Here is a 16,831-nt window from a genome sequence, read left to right on the forward strand (position 1 = left end):
AGACAGTTACCCTTCCCAGGAACTTGTGCTCTGTTAACATTTACAGTGGTACCTCGGGTTAAGAACTTAATTCGTTCTTAACCTAAGGTACCACTTTAACCAATGGGGCCTCCCGCTGCTGTCGCACCACAATTTCTGTTCTAATCCTGAAGCAAAGTTCTTAACCCGAGGTACTATTTCTGGGTTAGCGGAGTCTGTAACCTGAAGCGTCTGTAACCCGAGGTACCATTGTATTTATGTTTACTATGTTGCCTTTTATTTATTTTCTGCTTTAATTAAAGGACAATATTTTCTCTGCATCCATTTTCCACACTAAGCATACAGATTATTGTGTCCCTGTTTGCACAATTATGAAACTGGGCCCAGTGAGTGACAGTCTAGATCTGCCACTGAGGCTTTCACTTCATTGCCCAACATAATTGCACACAGATGCCTAATTGCTACTTAGCTTGAGTGTACCTGTGTACAATATCACAGTAAAGAGTCAGCAATACTCTGTAACTTAATTAAATTAAGCAGCCTGTGCACAAGTACGCTTGTGATCAAGCACATCATCTTCAAGTATTGAGACTTATATTCTAATCGGAAACACTTCTTGTGAAGTTTATGCATTCTCTTTACGTTTGTCTGAATTCATGCATCTTCTGTATCGTATGTGATTCAGCTTCATCACAAGGTAATAAACTGATACATATATATGTCTCCAGTTCAAGCACTTTGTACACTGATTGAGCAGGCACTTAAATCAACCGCTTGGCAGACATTGCTGCTGAATAATGGCGGCACTTATCTCCCAACAGAATTCTAACCATGTTGACTGAGGCACACCTGATACTTCCTGGTAGGTAAGCCATATAGGAGGGATGCCCCAAAATCTTATTTCCTTCCACTCATAAGCAAAGACATACCAAGACTCTGATCATCCCCACCAATCCACAGTCAAGATTCATATGGAATCCACTTGATCTGCCTCTCAAGGCCATACCCAAGTCCTGTTCATCTTGCTCATGCAATACCAAGGATTCGGGACTGCTTTTGTGCTAAGATATAGGAATATGCAAGGGATGCGGGTGGCGCTGTGGGTTAAACCACAGAGCCTAGGACTTGCCGATCAGAAGGTCAGTGATTCGAATTCCCGCAACAGGGTGAGCTCCCGTTGCTCAGTCCCTGCTCCTGCCAACCTAGCAGTTTGAAAGCACCTCAAAGTACAAGTAGATAAATAGGCACCGCTCTGGCGGGAAGCTAAACGGCGTTTCTGTGTGCTGCTCTGGTTCTCTAGAAGCGGCTTAGTCATGCTGGCCACGTGACCCGGAAGCTGTACGCCGGCTCCCTCAGCCAATAAGGCGAGATGAGCGCCGCAACCCCAGAGTAGGCCACGACTGGACCTAATGGTCAGGGGTCCCTTTACCTTTTATAGGAATATGCAGTGACTTTGCTGCATGTGCTGACGTCCTTGACTTCAGTTTTCCAAAGACTAGGTAATTGCAAGGTTGCCAGCAGGTGGTGTGCTGAGAGCTCAAGTGTGCCCATTGTTCCTTTCAGGAACAATGAAAAACTGGGTTGGTGAGAGTGGAATGGCTCTTCCTTTTGTCTCCTTGTGATGTGTCAAGTCTTAGATGTGATGGATTGCTATTCCTGTTTCCTTCCCCTCATCACTGCTCTCCAATGTCCAGTTTTATGTTCTTACTGGTATGATTGATGAGGCCATTCACTGAGGAAGCATAACAGAAATGTACGAAATCTGTCCATGCTAAAGGATGAGCAAAAATAGATCTATGCAGTGCCATAATGAACTAGCCAGTGTTAGAACCTGAGATATGAAAGCTAGGAGCTAAATGGCCCCTTAAACCTAGGTTATGGGCGCAACAACAGAATGTCTAGGCACACTTTTATAACAAGAATACAAAGCTGAAAATGAATGAACTGCAGCTAAAATATTTTGTTCATTTTTCACATGGTCTAGTCCTTCCCATGCCCACCCCCCTAATATTCTTAAGAGGGTGTCTCCTCCCCAGTCTTCAGAGAGTAGCTAGAAGTAGGGAAGAAGAAGAAGAGTTTGGATTTGATATCCCACTTTATCACTACCCGAAGGAGTCTCAAAGCGGCTAACACCCTCCTTTCCCTTTCTCCCCCACAACAAACTGTGAAGGTGAGTGGGGCTGAGAGACTTCAGAGAAGTGTGACTAGCCCAAGGTCACCCAGCAGCTGCATGTGGAGGAGTGGAGACACAAACCCAGTTCCCCAGATTACGAGTCTACCGCTCTTAACCACTACACCAGAGGCAGAAAAGGCTCCTCCTTTCTTTCCACTCTGCAGTTTTAATCTGAAATCTTAGGTGCAGTACTGCGCCAAGAGCTCAGAAACTGCTTGCGAAATTCCCCATTGCAGCTCCTTTCTGTGTTCCTCCTACACCACATCATTTCATTCTGTGTTAAACGTATATTCAAGTACTGGTCTACCAATAGGTCTGTGGGTGAACGTGGACAAACATCAGCAAATGTGCACATTTAGCTGAAGAGAATGTGCCATGAGCAACGCTGGAGAGTGGCAGACATTTTATAAACTGGCTAGGTGAAATGCATATGGTCTGTTTGAATTTCATACATTGAAAGCTCAATATGTATGACTTCTCCACATGAAGACTCAGGTCCAAATTAGCATTTAGCCCAATGAAATTAACAGAATTCAAACTATAAATGCATCAAGCTTTCTTACATAACAGCAATTTATCATAATCTACCTGGTTATATTTCGGTGAATAGATTTCATCGGCAACTAGGAACTTGAAATCCTTATATTCATCAGAATAAAGTTCTGGATGCACCATTGGTTAAGTGTTCCATGGATTACTCTCATAACTATAATGATTTCCAGTTAAATTATGCAACAGTAAATGGGTTAAATGCTATTTGAAGTCACATTATCTGGTTTGTATTTTGGATGACAGTCACCTGCAGAGGACACTATAAAAAGCATTAAGTCTGTAGGATCCGCACATGCCTATAATTTTGGGTGCTTGCAGTGGTATTATCCCCCTGGAAATAATTGCTTGGAATTGCTTTTTACCATTAAACTCCCTTTTTTCTAATGTAGAATAAATTAATTATAATTTTGTTTGTTTTTTGTTTAATTACTTCTTTTCTGAAGTTCTCCCAGTTGTAGAAAAAGTAATCAGGGTCTTGAAACATTTTTGAGGTGGTGAGTTTTTGTTGACAAGTTGATACCTCCCCCTTAGCAAATAATTGCATTGGTAGTAAGAATGTTTGCTAATTCCTCGTGGGGAATGTTTTTGGAGGTTACATCTGAGGAACAGGACCATATCCAGAAGCCTGTCTGCTGTCAGCTGAGCATTCTTCAATACAAAAATAATTATTTTTGTGCTGCATGGTTCTTTGCAAGCCTCTCTGAAATATACACTTTGCAACGACAATGATATTTTGCCTACTTTATTGCAAACATATTCTCATTAATATATACAATATAATATATAGTATAAAACTGGCAAACTTTTAAGAATGGGTGTTACCTTTTTCCCTCCTTTCACCATTGCTATTACAGTTCTGTGGCCTTCAGCACTTTTTGCGGCTATTCTATAGAACTGTGCTCTTGCATGTGATTTTGTATTCTAACCTTAGTACTATTACTCTCCATACTGTCCTCAGGATCCATTAAATTATAGGGATACAGAAGCCCAGTAACACTGCCAGCATCTGTAAAGGATTTAAAACATCTGGCCAAAATGGACTGAAGACCATATTCTCTTGATTTAAAATGCACACACACACACACACACACACACACACACAATTAGCATACTTAGAATTCTCAGCAGTTGTAAACTGAAGAGTATTTTCTGTAATGTACACTCTTAATTGAAGCCATTCCATTCGCACAGGATGTACTCAACGGAAATTAACCCAATCCCCCTCCCTCAGGCAGTCTGTCATACTCCCAAAATACTCCAGGATGTGCTTGTCAACAAAACTGTGGGCCTACATTATTTACTGGGAACAGAGAAGTTGGCACTTCTTTGCCTTGCTGAATGATCAGACATTACTTGATATACAATGCTGATAATTAAGCAATAACCTCTTCATTTTTCTTTCAAGGTTCTTCCCTGTTGTTTAGGCTTTCAAGCATATATACCTGATTACTAGAAAAGGGCAGGAGGGAACAAAACTTAGGGGGTGGGGGGAATAAGCCAAAACTAGATAGGGAACAATATTTCAGCTTGATATTAAGCCCTGAAATGAAATTACACAGAAAAATTAAAACAGGCAAAAACTGTTCTCACATAGAATTGTAGCATTGGAAGGGACCACGAGGATCATCTAGTACAACACCCTGCAATGCAGGAATCTTTTGCCCAATGTGGGGCTCAAACCCCCAACCCTGAGATTAAGAGTCTCGTGTTCTACCAACTGAGCTATCCGCAGTGTAGAAGGAAAATCATAATAGACCAAAACTGCTCTCACATGTGAATAAGCATTCATAAGAATTATGTATGTGGTGTCCAGTGCAATCCTAATCACGCTTACACAAAAGTAATTCTCACTGGGTTCAGTGGGACTTACTCTCTAATAATTTTGTTTAGGGTGGCAGCCTTAAGCTGGTAGGGACACATCAATGAATGCTCCCAGGGACATTGGTTCAAATAACCTTGGGGGGGGGATATGTTATACATAGCCCATACTGAGATACTGACTGAAAAAGTCTGGGGCAGGATGCTCCCAACGTTCTAATAAAGAGAAGCCAGAACCACAAATCTGATTGGCATCATCATCCAGGAACTTGTCAAGGGACTAAGGGTGCATATGCAGCAGCTGGGAAGGGAACAGAGGAAGCTGGCCATGGGTTAAGGTGAGTGGGTGGGTTGGTGAGTCCATGGCATGCTGGCCAAGCACATGTGCCTGGGGGCGTAGACATCAGGAGAATGGAGGAGAAGCCTCCCTGACACCAGGTATGTTGCAACTGGTTATGCTAAAGGCAATGTCATCATTATTATGAGGGTTAGCTGCTATGAAAATTTCAAGCCAGGGATGTCTACTGCATGTCAGTGCCCAGGCCATTGTGAGCACATTCCTAATGTGCTGATGGCTACCATGCACCTCATCAAGCATGCCATGGCAGACACCTCCTGATCATGTTATCACCCCAAACAGCCCCAGAGCATGCCAGGCCATAGCAGAACAGAAGGTCACCTGGAGTAGCATAATGCATCTGATGCCACAGCCTCATTCCTTACTTCTCAGTCTTCCTCTTTCTAGACCGGCCATCTAGTAGTTAGGGAACCTTGGTGGCTACCCCTGCAGAGAGAGAGAGAGAGAGAGAGAGAAGGTATATGCAAGATATTTGATTCTTATTCAATAAACACATTCTTTATCTTTCCCTCCATGCAAGTTACAAGGCTTTGTTATGGTGGGCTTTACACACAACCTTCCACCAATTGCATGTTTCACCTGTGTATATAGTGTGTCCAGATATCCCCCATGGAGGTGGCATATCTGTCAGCGCAGGAGACCCTAAGCCAAAGCCTCTCAGCCCACAGTCTTCAGTACAGCAGAAGGAGAGTTGGGGAGCATGGTATTTCCATCAGGTTGACTGTGAGACCAGCTCCATCTGGTCTTCCCTTCTTCAACTATCACCTAGTAGCAGCCATTCCATCAATTTATAGCACAGAGAGACAAAGACAGAGGTCTGAAGCAGGGTTGTGCTTTTCCATGGAGTCCCTCTCTCAGTGGTCACTGGGCAACAGCCATTTCATCAGCTGAGGGAGAGATGGGGAGGAAAAATATAGCTCCATCAAGCTCCTCCTCTCCCTGAACTGTTTCCATTCCTGGTCATTATAAGAACCTGAAAATCCAGCAAACTATTAAGAATTGGTGTGTGCATTCCTTTGTTTCCCTCCTTTCACAATTTCTCCTTTTTCCATTACAGCATTTAAAATTGTAAGCCTGCTCAAGGCAGCAACTGTCTAATTTTCATTTATTGTGTTTTAACTGTTCTGGAAGGCTTTTGAGCTGAAGAGCAGGGCAAAGTAAAAAATAAATAAAAAGCATTATATAAACAACATTTCAGAATGAATATGGCAATGAGTAAGGTTGTTTATCTTTTAGCTCTGCAATCTGTTATAGTTTTAGCTTGCTTTTATTTTGAATAGTTTTTTTTATATAAGCAATGTAACACAGGACCGTACAAAGTATCTCAGAAAAGCTCCATGGCTTAAACTGTCAACTGAAAATGATGACAGTAGTATACAAAAAAAGGGGGGGGGCATAATGGCTACACTGAATCTGAGTCATATGTCTAACAGTTAATTTAAAAATGAGAGCAGACAAAAAGTAAGGTTGACAACAGTGGGTACCTGAATGAAGAGGAAGAATACCCATACCAATTTGAGCTGGGCAACTAGAACAAGGAAGAGCCAGAGGAGAAAGAGAAGATGTGAATAATGTTGCACCTGACTTGAGCCACAGATTATATTTACGGCTATCAAAGCAGAGGACGCACAACAGCCATGCCTGCAACTTGTTGTTCACCAAGCTAAATGCAGCCATCAGCTAAACATGCTTGATAGGAACACAATAAGCCCCTATTATAGCCGCCTGTCTGGCTTGGAAAAAAGCAGGGAGAAGTACGTCAAGATATTGGCTTGCTGCATTGGCTTGTTTGAGTTGGAGGGTCACAAACTGTACAAGCCTGCCCATGCTGAATCATAGTCTGGAACTTCAGTCCCCTCTCACTCATATGACATGCTTTTCTATTATTTCCCTATACTTGTCAAAACGCTTCTAAAATTTGCCACAGTTGCTTGCATATGTAGTGTATTTAGAAAAAATGGTTAATCCAGTGTCTAGTGCTGTGGAACTATTTCCAATAGGAGCCTTTTGATCACGGTGTGGAAGGTGGAATTATCCTTCCTCTTGGAGCCAATTCAGTACAGCAGTACACATGCTTACCTGTGGGGAACACATAAAGTATGACAGGCACCACAGACAGTCATGGTTTCTCAGTATACTTGGTGTCCACCACATGCTTCTTAAAAAAGAAGACATGTCTCCCTTCACAGTTTGTGTGTTTCCCACATAGAACATTGGTGTAAACCCCCAAAGCATGCCTGCCACACTGAAGTGTTAATTGGTCCTTAGGTTATTGTAACACTTCTGAAGTACAGTATTACTGATTTACTCTCAATATTTAGCCCCCCTTTCTGTTAAAATTAAAATTGTTAAGTTAAGATACCTATTATCTTCTCCCGGGTTTCCTTACCAGTTCTGGGAATATTTTAATGAGATCCTATCTGTGATCAGCCAGCCTTTGGCTATGACGTTTAACACAGAGGGTTGGATATCTATGTGCCTGCTCAGCAGTGCCGGATTTACGTATAAGCTAAACAAGCTATAGCTTAGAGCATCACTCTCTTGGGCCCTCAAAATTTTTTTTCACTATTAATAGACTTATTAATTGTATTTCAGTTCAACAATTACTTTGATAAAATGCATATTTTGTTATGTGCAAATGGCTTTAAATACCTATTAGGTCCATAAATTACCATATAGCATATATTCAACACAAAAAACAGTGACAATTTGTTGTTGACAAAGGACAGCTGGACATATAAAGGGCCCCATTACCTTCAGTAGCTTAGGGCCTCATCAAACCTAAATCTGGCCCTGCTGCTCAGTATGCCATCAAGGTGCTAACTACTGATCGACAACTTCAAGGCTCCTTTTTCATGGAAAAAAAATTGTTCAGGTGAACAATGGGTGAATAGTTCCAGTTCCTTGTCTTAGGCTGTGTACATGCTGTACCTTTAAAGCACATTATTTCCCTCAAAGTATTCTGGGCACTGTAGTTTGTTAAGGCTTGTTGGGAATTGTAAATGAGTAAACTAAGGGCTAGCCCACCCATGAGGCAAGATGAGGTGAATGCCTCAGGTAGCAGAATCAGCAGGGGTAGCAGATCCCGACATAATTCTTAATTCCCTCCCTTGTTTCTGATGTAGATCTTCATTCACCCCTTTCTGTGGTTCGCCTCGGGTGCACAAATGTCTTGTGCCAACTCTGAGGAAACTAGAGTGCCCAGAATAATGTGAAGGAAATAATGTGCTTCAAATGTGTTTTAAATGTATGGTGTGTATACAGCTTTATGTACATGAACTTGATAAATCCAGCCAGGTACCAAGAAACCGCTTGGCTCCTTTCTAGACATTTAATGTTCATATCTAGATATATGCTCTAAGATACACATCATGTCCATAGATGGTATCTTGGCTTCCTGTACCCTCTGACCATCTGTCCAGAAGTATCACACCCACTTATTGGTTATTCAAAACATTAGTCAAAATGCCAGGCAAAGGAGAGGTGGTGTGTGTCTGCCAGTCTCTGTGAGCAACATGGCTTATTTGGGATGGGGGGATTCTAAGAGTATTTTCCAATTATAAATTTAATTTTACTTGCTGAGGAAAACTCATGACCTTTGTCTGACTAACACATGAAGATGACTTAACATTCAAAAGCAAGCAGAAATATTGGTCCAATGCAGGCACTCTGTTTATAAGCTATCTCATTCATGGCACACAGCAGTATGCAAGGGTAAGATGAATCACAAAGGACTGACTAGCTGACCCACAAGACAACAGCTGAAGTGACATAAGAGAAGGATTATTAACAGAATCACCCCCTCTAATAGTGAACTCAGATGTTGTGTGCGGACAGCTATGTAGCCAAAAGAAGAGTCAATGACAAACCAAAATTAAGTTATCAGCATGCTCAAGGAACCCCAAGGATCGCAGGAATACAAAATAACAGCAACAATTGATAAACTTGAGGACCAAACAAACACCCTCTGGTATTTCAACGACCCCAGAAAGCTGAGTGTCATTTGGGGAAGCATAATTTTTCCACGCAGGTTGGAAAATTAGGGAGAGGGACAAAATACTGGAGGAGAGCCTGGCTAGAGCTCTGAAAAAGAGTGTGTCCCTGTTAAAAGGGGCAGATACACAGCAGCTTTTCGTTCCAAGCCCCATTTGCAATATATAATGCTTTTTCCAGATGTGGCAGAGGACTGAGTCATTCAGAGCTCCCTGGTTTCATAAGCTACAAAGGAATCAACTTAATTATCACATCAGATTAATCATTGCAATGCACTTTTCAGCAGACAAAATATGTTACAATGCCCTGAATCGTTAACAAAAAGACAAGAAACCACTGTGCTTCAGTATTCCAAATATTTATTTTGGCACGACAATGAGACCTTTTTAACCCAGCTATATCCTTTGCTGGGCCTCAAGGAAACACTAACAGCAAGTAGCAAGAAGAAATCAGTTCAAGAGGTCCAGAAAGGCAGGGAAAATGAAAAGGGATGTTTGGGAAACATTGTGAAGCAGTAGACATATTAATTATTCTAACAACACAATAAGATCCTTTTCCTAGCTCCCCCCTAAGCAGTACTGCAATAAAACTTACTAAATTAGACTTCAGGGCTCACAGTTATATTCAGAAAGAGAGCCAGAAGTGAAGTCAATTGGCAAAAGGAGAGTGCAGAGGCAGAATAAATTGGATAACTATTCTACAATAAACAAACATAATACAAGCTTTAAAACTTTTAAAGTCACATCTAGTGAATAGTTCCATTCTGTAATGAAAGGGCAAACTACAATACTGAATTACAAAAAGAAATGCTATGGTTACATACACTTCAGGTTACAGACTCCGCTAACCCAGAAATAATGCTTCAGGTTAAGAACTTTGCTTCAGGATGAGAACAGAAATTGTGCTCCGGTGGTGCAGTGGCAGCAGGAGGCCCCATTAGCTAAAGTGGTGCTTCAGGTTAAGAACAGTTTCAGGTTAAGAACAGACCTCCGGAACGAATTAAGTACTTAACCCGAGGTACCACTGTATATGCATTTAACACTGAAGAATAAGAACCTGGTCAATGTCCTTGACTCCATGACTGAGTTTAGGTTTCCAGCACCCTGCAGAATTCTGGAGGTCAAAATCTGTAAGCAGACCAACATTCAGATTTCTCCTGAATTGAAAGGGGATTAATAATACTACAGATTAACATTTGATCACCTACTCGTAATAAACCCTGTCCCACATTGCCACCTGTTAAAAGTATGCTTAATACAGCCAGCAATGGGAACACCCACTGCCTGCCAATACCAAGTTGTATCTGCTCAGCAGCAGTGATTCAGCTAAGGCTGGACCTTGAGGCTGAGTTCATAAACATGACTGGCTAACCCACCCACCCCTGCCACATGACCATTAAGTCTAGGGTCTAAAATTACTTAGATACCCCACTGGTCAACACTATTTTATTATTAGCCCAACAGAATTCTGGCATGAGCCTTAAGAGCTGTGCTGGATCAGGTCAAAGGCTCATCCAGTCCAGTCCTCTGTTCCCAGTGGCCAACCAGTTGCTTCTAGGAAGCCCACAAGTCAAATGTGAGCACAACAGTACTCTTCCACTCATCCTTCCTGCCATGCCCAGAAGTTGGTATTCAAGGGCATATGACCCTCTGATGCTGGAGTTAGTATAAGCCCACTGGTAGCAATTGATCACCACATTCTGTGTGAATCTGTCTCATCCCATTTTAAAACTGCTTTTAACGGTAGCCACCACCACATCTTGCAGTAGCAAATTCCAAGTTTTAACAATGTGCTGTATGAAGATGTTTGCCTTGAACCTCCCACCATTCAGCTTCATTGAGTGACCTCAGGTAATAGTATTATGTGAGAGGCCTATCCATTTTCTACACACCATACATATAATTCTATATCAAGCTTCCTCAGCCTCGGCCCTCCATATGTTTTGAGACTACAATTCCCATCATCCCTGACCACTGGTCCTGCTGGCTAGGGATCATGGGATTTGTAGGCCAAAAAAACATCTGGAGGGCCGAGGCTGAGGAAGCCTGTTCTATATCACATCCCTTCCCCCTTGTTTGCCTTTTCCTCTTCCAAAGCTAAAAAGCTGCAGATGCTACATGTCAGTCAACATTTCCTCATAGACCCCTAGTAATTTCCCCACACCTTCCTGCTTCTCCAGCTATCAACTGGACAAAAAGCTACAACCCTTCAGGCCCAGCTTGTAAGTGAAATGACTGGTCATAACCAGTTGGGCCAGTCTGCATGCACATCTCTGGAAGATCCACCCTTACCCAGGATAGAGAAAAATCAAGCCCTTCTAAGAAAAACAACATCTGAGGATGTCAAATATTTTCTTTAAACTAAATGTTCTAGTCACTTCACTTCAAAAATAATATTGTATAGCTAGAAAGGGTTGGGAAAAGGCTAATCAAGGGGATGGAGCCACTTCCCTATAAGGAAAAGTTACAACATTTGGGGCTTTTTGTTTAGAAAAAAAAGGCAGGAAAGAAGGAAACACAATGGAGGCACATACAATTACAATTTTTGTAAACCACTTTGAGGTTTTTGTACAATCAGTGTATATATTTTCTGAAATTATTATTATTATTATTATTATTATTATTAATAATAATAAAATATTCATGGTGTGCAAAAAGTAGATAAATAAAAAGTTTTCTTTCTCTCTTTTAACTCTAGAGCTCAATGGACATCCGATGAAACTAAATGGCCAAAGATTCAAGGCAGCTAAGAGATTCCCATTTGCTTGGAAATGAGTATCTTCTCTTCACATTTTATGGTGTGTAGCATTACAGACACCAATGTGCACACATGAAATATGCCTATATTGCTACATAAGTAAATCGTTTGTCTTCTATTCTGCTATAGTATATGGACTAACACAATACATGCTATTCCGATTCTGAATCATGTGTCACTGGGACAAAGGCTGAGAAACTGTTATTTGCTATATTTCTACACTAGAAAAGCCCAGTATATTAATTTTCATTCTGCCAACACCTGGAACTCCTAACTCACCATGTTTTATCTGAAGAAGTGTGCATGCACACGAAAGCTCATACCAAGAACTGACTTAGTTGGTCTTTAAGGTGCTACTGGAAGGAATTTGTTTTGTTTTCACCATGTTTTAGTTTATGAACTTGTTAAAGTTGCTTAATGGCAGAGTCACGTACAAGCACTTTTCACGTGTTCCAAACCAGACTCGGCACTGACCCCAGGATCCCTTGCTGTTGTGTTGTACAAAGGGTTGGGGCTAGTTGTTGTTGTTGTTGTTGTTGTTGTTCTTCTTCTTCTTCTTCTTCTTCTTCTTCTTCTTCTTCTTCTTCTTCTTCTTCTTCTTCTTCTTCTTCTCTTCCTCTCCCTCTCTTTCTCTTAAACAAGTGTTAATATATAAGCAAGACTAAACATTTAAGCCAATCCAGCTTTTGGAATTTCCCAATGGAAAATTGCAGTCTTTGAGGTCAGTGTAATCTTAGCACTAGGACTATCAGTCACTTGAAACTTTTCCATTATAGAGGAACAGTAACTTCTACAAGCTTGCCAGCTGAACCAATTTTATCTGGAGTGTTTTGATGGAAGGACCCAGCTGGTGAAGCCATGAGAATCTTGGCTTTCCCCCAAGCAGATGCAGACTTTAAGACTTGTGCACACATAAAAACAAGACACATTGTAAAATCCCAGAATGAGCTGAACAATTTTTAATATTAAGTACCAATTTAATTGTTCGGTTGGAGGGTTTTGGGCTAAGCAGCAACTCAAATTAGAACATTAGATTTTTTAATACTCTTATATGCAATTTTAAAAATACATAAGACAGCATTAGCCCTGCATTTATTGAACAGCAGCCCTCCATGTTCCATAGAAATAAGCTGCATTTATAAATGAAAAATGTTTCAAAAGCAGCTTGTGATTTGGCATGGGGCTCTGCTGTTCTAAGGGGAGAAAGGTTTTCCGAAATCTCACTAGCATACCCCAGCTCTTTCAATGAACCTAAAGTAGCTCTTTTGATTCTAGCCATTCTGTTATGATTAGGGCTCTCATCCTGTGAGCTCATAACATTTACAGAAATGAGGCCAAGGTAGGGTTGCTGTACTTTATGAATAGCCTCCTTATGTGAACACTTGCTTTACTCCTACTCCACCTATTCTGCAAATATTTTGAGGGGGTAAAAGAAACGACAAGAGTCACCAACGGGAGAACAAAGACATAACATGCATGCATACGGGGCAAGAGCAGAAAAGAATGGCTGCTATTTATTTTTTCAACCTATGATGTGATAGCAGAAAGGGGGAAAGAAACATTAAGAAGTAGATATAGCCCCTTCTGCTGTCCGTATGAATCATTCCTAAGGACAGGATTTTGGAAACAGTTGGAAATCTGTCAGGATGCTTCCAGATAGAGAGTTCATAGTGCTACCATTGTTCTTCTGCTGTAAGCTAAAAGCAGAATGGCAAGCAGCCATTATCCATGATTCTGGACTCATCTTGCACTGCTCGATGTGTGCATCCCACTATATTACATATCTATGGTGGGCATGGCATAGCTGTGTGAGCAGTATTGTCCTCTTCACCACCCCTCAACCATATTTCTGACATTTTGAAGCATGTGCTTCTCAGAACCATTTTAGCACCATTTTTGTGTGCATGCACCTGGATTTGTGTCTATAGAGTGCCTACACTACAGGTCAAGATGATTGCAGCTCATCTTACTTCCAAGTAAGCATGGTTACACAATCGGGCTCTAATTCCTGTAGATTTCACCTGAGGGTGCCAGATTTCTAATGTAGCCAATTCCACAACTGGATTTAGAACAACACAATTTTCTCTGCTTGTTAGCTGTACTATCTACTACAGCACAATTCTGGGGTATTCAACCAAATCTTACTCAGAGTAGACCTACTGAAATTAATAAACCTAAGTTACTCATGTCAGATAAGTTTGATGGGTTTATCCGACTAGGACTAGTGTTGAGTACCACTTTTGTTGTTTTTTTTACATAGTGTCTACAGCACAGGGCTGACAGATGCCTGCCTTCCAGGATTATAGGTGGAACCTACACAGATTTTCTAAGAAAGCAAGTACATGGCTAGAGGATTGGAACTTTACAGGATTACAGACAAAATTTACATGTCTGTACTTGGAAGCAAGCACTGCTGTTTACAGTGTGATCAACTAATTAAATAGCTTAAATTGAAATGTGTGGGTTGAGGAAATCTCATTCCAGGAAACAATTAATTGGTTGATCAAGTGAAAGGATTTGTGGTGCATGACATGAAATGGCTCCAAAACCAGAAAAGCATAGCAAGCAGTAGAGAAAGAAGGAACATACCTAACATGTAATTACCTTATCCAAGGACAACCCCTTCCATTGTCCTACCATTATCTGTAAATAGCTGGCAGTATTTACCTCCTTAACAGATTTTGAATGGTAAGAAAAAATATAGAGGAAGCATAGACTCATAGAACTGTAGAGTAGGAAGGGACCATGAGGAACATCTCTAATCCAACCCCCTGCAATGCAGGAATTATTTTGCCCAATGTGGGGCTCGAACCCCAAACCCTGAAATCAAGAGTCTCAGTTATATGAAAATGTAGGACGATAACAGTTACAATGGAATGGAAACAATGGAAACAGTTACAATGGAAACAGTTACAATGGAAATCTAATAAAATTGCATTAAGGAGGCATAGCAATTATACATTAGAAGCCTCATCTGGAAGCAATCCAGGCTTGCAAGTATGAAGCACGTCCTCCAAAAGTATTTTTGATGGTTCCCATAATCTGTTTTCAGTGCTTAGTCAAAAACATATGAAAAACTACAATAAGAAGTTTTTACAGCATCCGAGAAATTTACTCTTTAAGAATGTGGAAAAACTTTATCTAGCAGCTCACAAATCTAGGATGAGATTTCTCAGTCTTAGGTATGATAACTCAAAAGTTAAGTTCTATGTTTACTCAGAAATAAATATGCATAGGCAAACTAAGAAGTCTAAGATTGCAGTTATACATATTTATTCCTAAAACCCAAAGAATTCAATAGAACTTACTGCTGAATAATCATACTTAGGACTGTACTGGTAGTCAATTATTTAGTGTTTAAATACCTAGTTAATTGATTAGTAGTTAATCACCTAAGCTTTGTTACAGATCAAAGTGGCTTCCTCCAGTGGGGATTTTCTGAGTGTTCTGAAGATGGGTTAGCCTGTGTTCAAAGTGCTTCATGTACAGTACTTTATTTCAGTAATCCTTCCAGCAGTTCTACAAGGTCGCTATTAATATCCTCATATTGCAGACTGGGGAAAGGGGCGAAGTTGAGAAAATAATGATTTGATTGTTTACAATACTGCACCAGCTGTTTCCCATTCCAATTAAATGTAACTTTTGCTTTCTTAATAATGTGGTATCCTTTGACTCTGCAACTGCAAGTTGTTCTCCAATTTCATCATTTCATCGTTCTCCAATTTCATCATTTAGAAGCAAGGCAATGAATCAATCAAGACTTCAATCTTAAGCAAATTTACGAGGGAGTATGTCCTAGTTAACTGTGACATACTTCTGAGAACACATACATGATTTTCTGCCTTGTTAACTTTATAGATGCACTTACCTGGGAGAAAGAACCAATGAAGTTTGTAGGCATGCATTGGACTGGTATGTATAAATGCTGTGCAGCCAACAATTTGCATGTATACTCAGATATAAATCCTGATGTGTTGTGTGGACTTACTTTCAAGTAGATGTGCAGAGGGTTCTGATGATGCAGATTCTAGTCCAGGAAAGCTTATGCCACAATAAATTTATTATTGTTAACAGCCTCCTTCACTCTTCTGCCCCAATAGATCAGCACGGTGACTCCTCTGGAATTCCTAAGCAGCAATCTAAACACACCAGGAAGAGACATGTACAGGCTCTGTACATGCTCCACACATATGAAAGGTTCCAGGTTCAACCCTGCCCATCTTCAAGGAGGGCTGAAGAGCTGCTGTCAGTCAGTGTATAGACTCCAACTAAACATCAGGAAGATATTTCTGATGGTAAAGAGCTGTTTGACTGTGGAACAGTCTCCCTTGGGAGGTGGTGGACTTGGAGGTTTTTAAGGAGAGGTTGGATGGCCATCTACCATGTATGATCTAGTAGAGATTCCTGCATTGAAGGGGGTTTGATTAATTACCCCCTTGTGGTCCCTTCCAATGCTATGCAGAAACCCTCCAAGGGTCCCTGTTTTCCAGGAACAGTCCCAGATTTACAGCAGCCATCTCAGTTTCTGATTTGATACTGCAATGTCCCACTTTTCCTTAGGATGTCCCTATTTTCTTCAGAGAAATGTTGGAGGACACAGAGTTTGGGGGGCCCTGAGCCAAGGAGATCAGTAACTATACAACCTTTAGAAGACATCTGAAGGGAGCTCTGTATAGGGAAGTTTTTTACGTTTTTATATATGCTGGAAGCTGCCCAGACTGGCTGGGGCAACTCAGTCAGATGGGGGGGGGGGAATAAATATTATTATTATTACGGAACAGTACGTTCCCTATTTTCATCAGAGAAATGTTGGCAAAGTATGCTGTAATTCTCTAAGGTGCCTTCCTATGAGCAAGGCACAGAGAATGCTCCCTGCCACTTCCCCATGTTAACAGTACAATCCCCAATGGCGTTAGGGAAACCCAACAAGATGTATAAATAGTAAAATAAAATAATAATACTCAGAAGTGAGCCCAGCTAAACTCAACGGTGGTTCCCCTCTGGTAAACTCAAATGGAGGACGACAGGGCGAGGGGATGGAAGGAGCGAATCAGACGAATCAGACGAAGAACCGAGGCGGCTGATACTAACAGCGCTTTTCCTGACGCCGCTCGAAGCTTCGTCCCCTCAGCGCGCCCAAGGCCCGCTAGCGCCGCGCCGTCGGGGCCTGGCCAAAGCGCCCGCCTCTCGTAGGGGGCGGA

General features: G+C 41.2%; 1 long non-coding RNA gene across 1 annotated transcript; it reads right to left on the minus strand.

Annotated features, from left to right (window-relative positions):
* Positions 1–9,215: 9,215 nt before the first annotated feature.
* LOC309339940 lies at positions 9,216–11,912 on the minus strand. Its single transcript, XR_014155681.1, has 2 exons — positions 11,853–11,912; positions 9,216–11,808 (listed from the first exon to the last, which is right to left on the minus strand). It is a non-coding gene; the product is annotated as an uncharacterized lncRNA (long non-coding RNA).
* Positions 11,913–16,831: the final 4,919 nt, after the last annotated feature.

Source organism: Podarcis erhardii, assembly GCF_964252035.2.
Source record: "Podarcis erhardii genome assembly, chromosome: 4".
Lineage (NCBI taxonomy): Eukaryota > Metazoa > Chordata > Lepidosauria > Squamata > Lacertidae > Podarcis > Podarcis erhardii.